Below are 8,192 nucleotides of genomic sequence, written 5' to 3'. Positions count from 1 at the left end.
TAATTCATCATTCTGTCCAAGAATGGGGAAGTGGCATTGCTGGCCTGCAGTTCTGAACTCTGTCATAGACACTTGGCAGCCCTTCACTTGGGAGGCGCAGACTTGAAAAGAACATCAATTGAGTTCTGAGTGTTCTGGTTGGAAATTTGTTATTTTTCATCTGGGAAATGTGAGGGTAAAGGGTACTTGAAGAAAGTTCAATCCTGTAGCTATTTTCATGACGTGATGAACAATTTTTGCTGGTTTGAGATTCCTGGTTTAATTTTTCAGGATCCTTGAATGTTGTCATCCTGAATAATCTGAAAAAAAACTTGGAAAAAAAAGAATAGTTTAAAATTGAATGCTACATAGAAATATACTTTAAAATATAAACAATATTCAGTTGTTCCAGGACTGGTTTTCTAGCTGTTTGCTTCTTTTTTCTTCCTCCGGATTTTCTGCCACTGACTTGCACCTCCACCTGCTGGTGTACTGAGGAAATGAAGTGGAAATAAAATTCAAGCAAGTCAATTAAACTATTTGCTGGAATCTTTAATACAGGTTTGGTGGGAGGAATGGGTGAAATTAAAATCTAAAATGAAGTTTCTGAGGGCTAGTAGTGTATTTATTCATTCATTCGTTCTCTGTGTTAACTATTAAAAGATGCAAAAAAATTAAAATATTTTCATTAAACTTATCTCCTCGCTATCAACATGTAATTCAACTCTCTTGCCATTACCTACGTGTCATCCTTTCAATAATCCCACTAAAAGTTTTACAAGAAAATGCAGCAGAGAGTTGGAAGATAAACCAAACCATAAATCAGAGCATCTCATTCAAACTCAAAGACAGAAACATCCCCAGGAATGTAAACTGGCCCTAAATCTTTAAAAGACTCATAAAATAAGTGTTTAAGAACCTGCAGAAAAATATGCTACAGCAGAACATTAAAAGCATGAACTCTAGAACCAGACTTCCCAGGTTGGAGACCCAGCTCTGCCCCTCACAGCTGAGCGGCCTCAACCAAATTACTCGAACAGCTCTGTGCCTGAGTTTCCCATGTGTGAAATGGGGTCAAATGATAGTACCTGCCTAATAGCATTGTTGCATGACTCAAGTGAGTTTAATACTTATAAGGTACCTAGAACAGTTTCTGGTACATAAAGAGTCCTCTGTAAATGTTATTAAACAAATAAAAGGTTTTTGTTGAATACAGGTAAGAAGCAATGTTGTGACTATTATTTTTTTTGTGACTATTATTACTAAGAAAAAATATTCTCTCAGGTTGAATGCATTGCCTTGATCACATTATCGTTTGTCATCACAGCTCTTTGAGTTATCATGCTTATTATTAGGAAGAAGAAACTAAGTTAAGACAAGAATAAGCTGGTAATTTCCTAAATAGAAAATATAAACGGTAGGAGTTCCGGTCCTTTGATTCTTTTGAAAAGGCTAATTTAACACTAAATGATCCGGAAACATAAATTCACTATAGAATCTTCAAGTTTTAAGATGACACTAAAATTTTTCAGAAAGCTAGGCAGTACAATGCAACTTCCAAAAAATACCAATACAATTTTACCCTAATCTAAAGTCCAATATGATCATAAGAACTAGTCATACAAGTTTCAATGTATGTGCTGGTTAGACCACACCTTTCATTAGACCACACCTTTCCACTCAGTAAATTTGCTGATTTTTGTTTTGCTCTGTTTTTTTGTTTCGGTATATATCTGATGGTGGCCATTCAACATGGAACAAGAGACAAATAATAAACAAATAAATATACAAATAATGCCAGGGAGTGATAAACGCTAGGAAAGAAAATAAAGCAGAGTAAAGAAGATGGAGAGTGACAGGGAGGAGAGGGAATCTGAGGTTTGAAAGACCCATTCGATTAGATGGACACGTGAACAAAGGCCTAAATGAAGGTGAGAAGCAATATGGGTATCTAGAGAAGGTTTACCAGGTGAGGGAACGGCAAGACTCTAAGGTCTGAGATGGAGAGATGCTTTGTGTATTCAAAAAACACAAGAAGGCCGATAAGATTATCTAAAACCTCCTGGAGAAGAGGGCTAAGAAATCAGGTAGAAGAAAGAGCCAAGGGCAAGATAATGCAGGACTTTATGAGTCATGTGTGGCTGATTTACAAGCATGAACCTCAAAACTCTGAAAATTTTCTAGGGCAGGCACAGGGTCTTTGTCCCCTCCACTTGAATCTGGGTGGGCTTAAGACACCTTGGACTGTAGAATATGATGGAAATGATCATGTAATTTCAGAAGCTGGGTCATAAAAGAGGATGTGACTTCTGTCCTGTTGGATGAATCATTCGTGTTTGCAGCCCGAGCTGCCATGTGACTTTGCAGAGGCTGCCAGGCTGTGGGAAGTCAAGCCACATGTAAAGAGAACACGAAGCCTCCCTTTTTCCCACTCCACCAAGTCAGCTCTCCTAGACTTTGGCTCATCCAAGCCCACAAACCTGGCATGTAACTAAAGAAGTTTTCAGATGGTTCCAGCCTCCAGCCATCATATCATCCCAGCTAAGGCCTCAGATACTTTGAAGCAAAGATAAGCCATCCCAGTTGTACCTTGTCTAAATTGACCACAGAATCCATGAGCATAATAAAATGGTTGTTTTATGCCACTACACTTTAGCCTGGCCTGTTACACAGCAATATTAATTGAGACATCATGATAAGGATTTGGGATTTTATTTAAGTGACAAGTATTTGGAGAGTTGAGTAATGTGACCTGATTTATGAAGTAAGAGACCGGTCCAGTTCTCATATGCAGAATGGTCTGCAAGAGGGCAAAAGTAGAAGAGGAGCCAAGTTTGAGGCTAGTGCCATTGCCAGGCAAGTGATGACAGTGCCTGGGGTAGAGTGGTAGCAATGAATGTGGGGAGAAGTGAATTGATTGAGAATATATTTTGAAAGAAAATTCCACAGAATTTGCTGATGGATTGAAAGTTGTGTGTAGGAAGAAATAAATCAAGAATAACACCAAGGATTTAAGCCAGAGCAAGCAACTAAGTGAACAGATGTGTCATTTTTACTGAGATATTGACACTAGAGGAAAAACAGGTTTGGAGACTAGAAACCAAGAGTTTAGTTTTGAACGTATAGCATGTCCATTCAGAATCCAAATGGAGATATTGAGCAGGCAGTTGTGTATACGAATCTGGACCTCAGAAGAGAGGCTGGTACCGAATCACTGTATACAACTTCATGTTCCTCATTTTAGGAAATATGTTGACCACTAGAGAATATTCAGAGGAAGGTAACCAGGAGGTGGATGCTTCTGGAAGCCCCTCATTTAAAAAAAAAAAAAAAAAAGTCAAAGGAACTGAACATAGATTGTGCGAAAACACCTGTTATGGTGAAGAGGCATTTGAGTCAGTAGGACATACCATTAGGACTCCACTTTGAGTAAGATATTTTCTTTGAGAGACTAAAGATCTAGTGCTCATTTTCATGGAGACCAACACAAAATACCTCATAATTGATAATGCCTTCACCACGGGAGCTACCACTCCATTACCAGACACCATTACAGAGAATTGGGCCTAAAGCACACCCCCAAATGACACAGCAGATGGACTACATAGAATGAGGTTGCGTTGGTGCAGCATTCTGTAAACAAAGCAAAGCCAAACAAAATCACATACTCATATATTTCCAGCAAATGGAATCTTAGCCTATATAAAATTCATTATCTATTATGAGAAATAGATGTTTGTTGTTTAAACCACCCAGTCTATGGTATCTTATTAAAGCAGCCTGAAATGACCGAGACACTCCCTCTATGAATATATAGTTGGGGCCACTTATTTAGTATTGTAATTAAGTCAGGAATGAGTCTTATGATGCTTTGAGAGGAAGAGCTTCAAAGCCACAGGTTTGAACTTACCCCCTTGTTTTGCAATCATTTGAAAGGATGCTTTCTTGAAACCCTCTCTGCTGATATCCAAATGGCTGTCATTCAATTCACTGTCCAATTTTCCACTGTTCTTCATACTGAATTCATCCAGATTTGAATATATACTGAAAGTGAAAACGAAAGAATTACTTTGGTATCCATAAAAATGTATAAAATGTCAAACACATTGCTTAGAGATAACAACAAATATTCTGAAATTACCTTAAACTTGCCGCAGATTTATTTTCTCCATAAGGGGATGAGGAATGAAAAGGAACTGAGATTGAACCCTATTTGTAAAAAGGGGTGAGAGCAGCAATTAATCATATTTCACCGTCTAATATCAAATCTGACAGAGCAGGCGCCACATTCCTCATCCGGAGTGCTTCAGAAACACAGCATTAACCCTGAGGGTCGACTGTACCCAAAGGAAGTTATCATAGGCAAAAACAGCAGAAACAGACATGGGCCTACATGAATGAACATGTGATTATCAAGCCTCCCCCTAACCTTGCCTGTGGATAATTTTTCCTTTCGAATAAAAAAAAAAACCAAGCCCGGAAATATCAGCCATTTGAAGTCTCAAATCAGGCACTGAATTTTCATAAGGCTCCTAGCATGAAAAACTACTCCAAGAGAATGAGGACACTAAGAACGGCAGGGGTGCCCTACCTGGGCCCATGCAGTCCTGCTCCTCTCCCGACAAGAGGAGCTCCAAGACACCTCACTGACCTCAGACTAGGAATCCTGCACAGACTCGACCGCCTGGGCCCCTGTGGAAATGGAAACTGGCCGTGTGTCCATAAAGAACCTGGAGCGGAAGCCCCCAGAGTCAGCCCCTATGGCTCTGACACGTGGACCAGCGTGGTCACTTGTTGCCTGAAATCTGCTTGGGGAGTGCTCACGGATCTTCTTCACCAGCGTCCTAGCCTTGCCTTGGCAAGAACAAGTCACAGTGATGATGGCCACTAGCAGAAGGACGCAGCCGCTGGCCAAAACACTGACCAGAAGAGGGAGGGTTCAAGCTGCCCTCCCATTCGCTGCCTGATGTGTGGCTCTCCTCCCTCGTGCGGCGGCATCAGCACCACTTCCGCGCCAGGTGGCGCCCGGCCGGCGGGCACGAGAAGCAGTGTGGCTGTGCACGACAAAGTGGGCCGGTCTCCGTCCCGCACCGCGATGATCGCCGTCAGCGGGCCGGCGGGCTGCGGCGACAGGCGGCGCTGCAGAGACAGCTCACACGAAGCCGGTGCAGCGCCAGCACCCCGGGGCTGCCGTCGCCGCCGAGAACTAAGTAAGTCGGCTCGGCGTCGGCTCCCTAGTCCGCGTCTTTTGCATGCAGACGGGTCAGCAGGTAGCCCAGTGGCGCATCCCAGGGCAGAGGCAGCTGGGCTGAGCCACGGAGGAGCAGTGGGGCCACCAGGCGGGGTGCGTGGTAGTTCTGGTCCTCCACCTGCAGCCACACTATGGCCGGACCCCATAGTGGCTGAGAGCAGCCGTCTAGCGCCTCCAACCGCAGCTGCATCTCCGCCAGCTCCTCGCAGTCAAAGTGCCATCGAACGCGCAGCTCCTGGTGGTTGGGTCCACCAAGACCTAAGTGGACACAGCGCCCCCGGCGCGGCCCACCTCGGCCTCCAGCAGCCGGTAGGGGACCTGGCCGTTGCGGCCCAGGTCCGGGTCCCGGGCGGCCACCATGGCCAGGTAGGCGCTTGGCGGGGTGTTCTCACTCACCGACACCTCACAGACCGGCCGCGTGAAGAGAGGCGTGTTGTCTTTCTTGTAGCCTACGCGCACCGTGTAGGGCCTCCTGGTGCACAGCGGGGGCGCGCCGCGGTCCGCAGTCACCAGCGTCAGGTTGTACTCCGCGATGCGCTCGCGGTCCAACGACGCCGCGGTCACCACCAGGCAGTTGCCCGCGTAGGCCCGCTGCAGCCGGAAGTGCACATGCCAGTAGAGGGCGCAGCGCATCTGCGGGTTGGCGCCCGAGTCCCTGTCCGAGGTGCTGACCAGAGCCACCGGGCTCTCGCGCGCCGCCCCCTCCAGCACCAGCGAGGCCACCTCGGGCGTCCCGGCTCCCGCCGACTAGCTAGCGTCCGCTCCCCCGAGGGCAGCGGCGGCGGCGGCAGCGGCGAACGGCGAGGCAGCCGGCGAGCCCGGGGTGGCCAGCGGGGTGATGGTGATGTCGGGCGCGTTGTCATTGACGTCGCGGATGCGCACGATGACCTTGAAGGCGGCAGCGCGGTCCTGCGCCCGCACGTGCAGCTCGTGGGTGTCCTGACTTTGGTAATCCACGGGCCCAGCCAGATTGAGGCGGCCCGACCGCAGGTAGAGCTGAAAAGAGGCGGCGCGCCTCCGGCTGAGTGCGGGCGTCAAAAGCGAACACCACTTCACCGTTAGGGCCCTCATCGGGGTTGGCCGCGTCCAGGTCAAGAAGCAGGGAGCCCACAGGCGCGCCTCTGCCAGCTCCACTTCGGCCACGGTGCCCTACAGGAAGGCCGGGCTGTGGTCATTGGCGTGCAGGACGCACACGCTGAAGACAGCCGTGGTGGAGCGCAGCGGGCGGCCACGGTCCAGGGCCACCAGCTCAAGGCTGTAGGCGGCCTGGCTCTCGCGGTCCAGCTCCTGCAGCAGCACCAGGTCCGCACACTGAGCGCCGTCCGCGCGCTTCTGCAGCTCCTCGCTAAAGGGGCTGTGCGGCTGAGCCAGGCGCACGCTCTGCAGCCCGTTGGCGCCCACGTCCTAGTCCACCGGCACCTCCAGGTGCGTGCCCATGGCCGCACCCTCGGACATCTCCACCGGGATCTGGGCCCGGGGGAAGCGCGGCGCGTGGTCGTTGACGTTCCTCACCTCCACCTCCAAGTGCACCAGCCGGAACTGTTCCTGCGCGAAGCTGACCACGTCGAAGGCCAGCACGCACTTCGGGGCCTGGGTGAACAGCGCCTCACAGTCCAGGCCGGTGTCCCCGACGGTCAGCTGCCCGTAGCCCTCGCGCACCCGGAGCAGAGAGCTGTTGAATTGTTTCATCAGCTGAAACTGACTTGGCACCTCGCTCTGGGAATTAAACTGGACGTGATCAGACAAAAACACCGATGCTGGTGCCAGGGGTGTCTTCCTCACAGGTGAGGAAATTGACAGTATCGGTGCAAAATCCTGACACTAGCAGCAGCCACAGAATCAGCAAGGACTCCAATCCAACCCTGCATGAAGTGTCAGCAGGAAATCTGAGCCTCCAGCGAGACATTTATTCCTCAAAGAGAAAAGCCAATCGCAAGCGCTGCACTAAGACTTTCAGGCTTCTCAAGCCCTCCCGAGTGCTCAGTCAGAAGACACTTTTCCCCTTAGAACATCTCATCACTAAGTCCTCTCTGCTATATACTTGCTTTTCTCTGCCCTAAGCCTAAGCATGCCTCTTCAGAACCCTACCGGGGAAGCTACATACAGAAGAATATGCAAACAATCATCCATTTGGGCCAGTCCACAGTCTCTGGGCCTCTGGGCCATGCTGTTTCACTAAAAGGACCCATAGAAGGGCCTGAAGAGCTGACCAGTGGCCAGGGTGGTGCAGGTGGTTATTAAGATTTCTGCACTATAAAAACACATCCTGCTTGCTTTTCCATTGTACTGGCCTCACTTCGACAATAAGAGCAGGAATCCACAGCCACTTTATTCCTTCCTAAGCAGACTCACATATTCCCCACACAGAGGCACATTTGACCCTCTTTACCATTTTAAGATGAACGCACACATGTTTAGTGCAACGCATCCTCTGCCACCCACAGTTACCCATCTATGTTGGGTTGTCATTTCCTGTATTGAAAGATTTTTGGGAAACATCTTCTAGAGTGTCAGGCAATGTCTAATTAGGGAAGAACTGTTTTCCAAAATAATCATTTCTAAATAGTTTTTTCTATAGCAAAGAAACCATTAATGATGAAATTTCAGCCCCTTCATCTCTTTTTATGTCAGTAATTACTTATATGTGAGGAACCAGTATCAGACAGAGAAGTCTGTCAACCACAAACCACTGTAAGGGATAGTTAAGGGTAAGAAAAAGATTTAGAGAAATATATTGCAGTCAATCTTGTTAGAAAATTGCTACAGACCAATTATTTTTTAAAAGCCCTTGGCTGAAGGAAACCACGGGTGGTCTGATAGGATGAAGGCTAAAAAAACATTAAACCATCTGTCTAAAGCCCAATAAATAGTCCTGTGTTAAGTTCTCTTTATGTGTGAAGTGTTCAAAATGCTAAACAGTCTCACGTGTTAATGATGACATTGTTCCTCGTGCCATGGTGTC

General features: G+C 47.6%; 1 pseudogene; it reads right to left on the bottom strand.

Moving 5' to 3' along the window:
• Positions 1 to 343: 343 nt before the first annotated feature.
• Positions 344 to 7,396, bottom strand: LOC116467489 (protocadherin-8-like; annotated as a pseudogene).
• Between the last annotated feature and the right edge of the window lie 796 nt (positions 7,397 to 8,192).

Source organism: Hylobates moloch, unplaced genomic scaffold (assembly GCF_009828535.3).
Source record: "Hylobates moloch isolate HMO894 unplaced genomic scaffold, HMol_V3 SCAFFOLD_4, whole genome shotgun sequence".
In the NCBI taxonomy this organism is placed as follows: domain Eukaryota; kingdom Metazoa; phylum Chordata; class Mammalia; order Primates; family Hylobatidae; genus Hylobates; species Hylobates moloch.
This window is presented reverse-complemented; position numbering and strand designations above follow the sequence as displayed.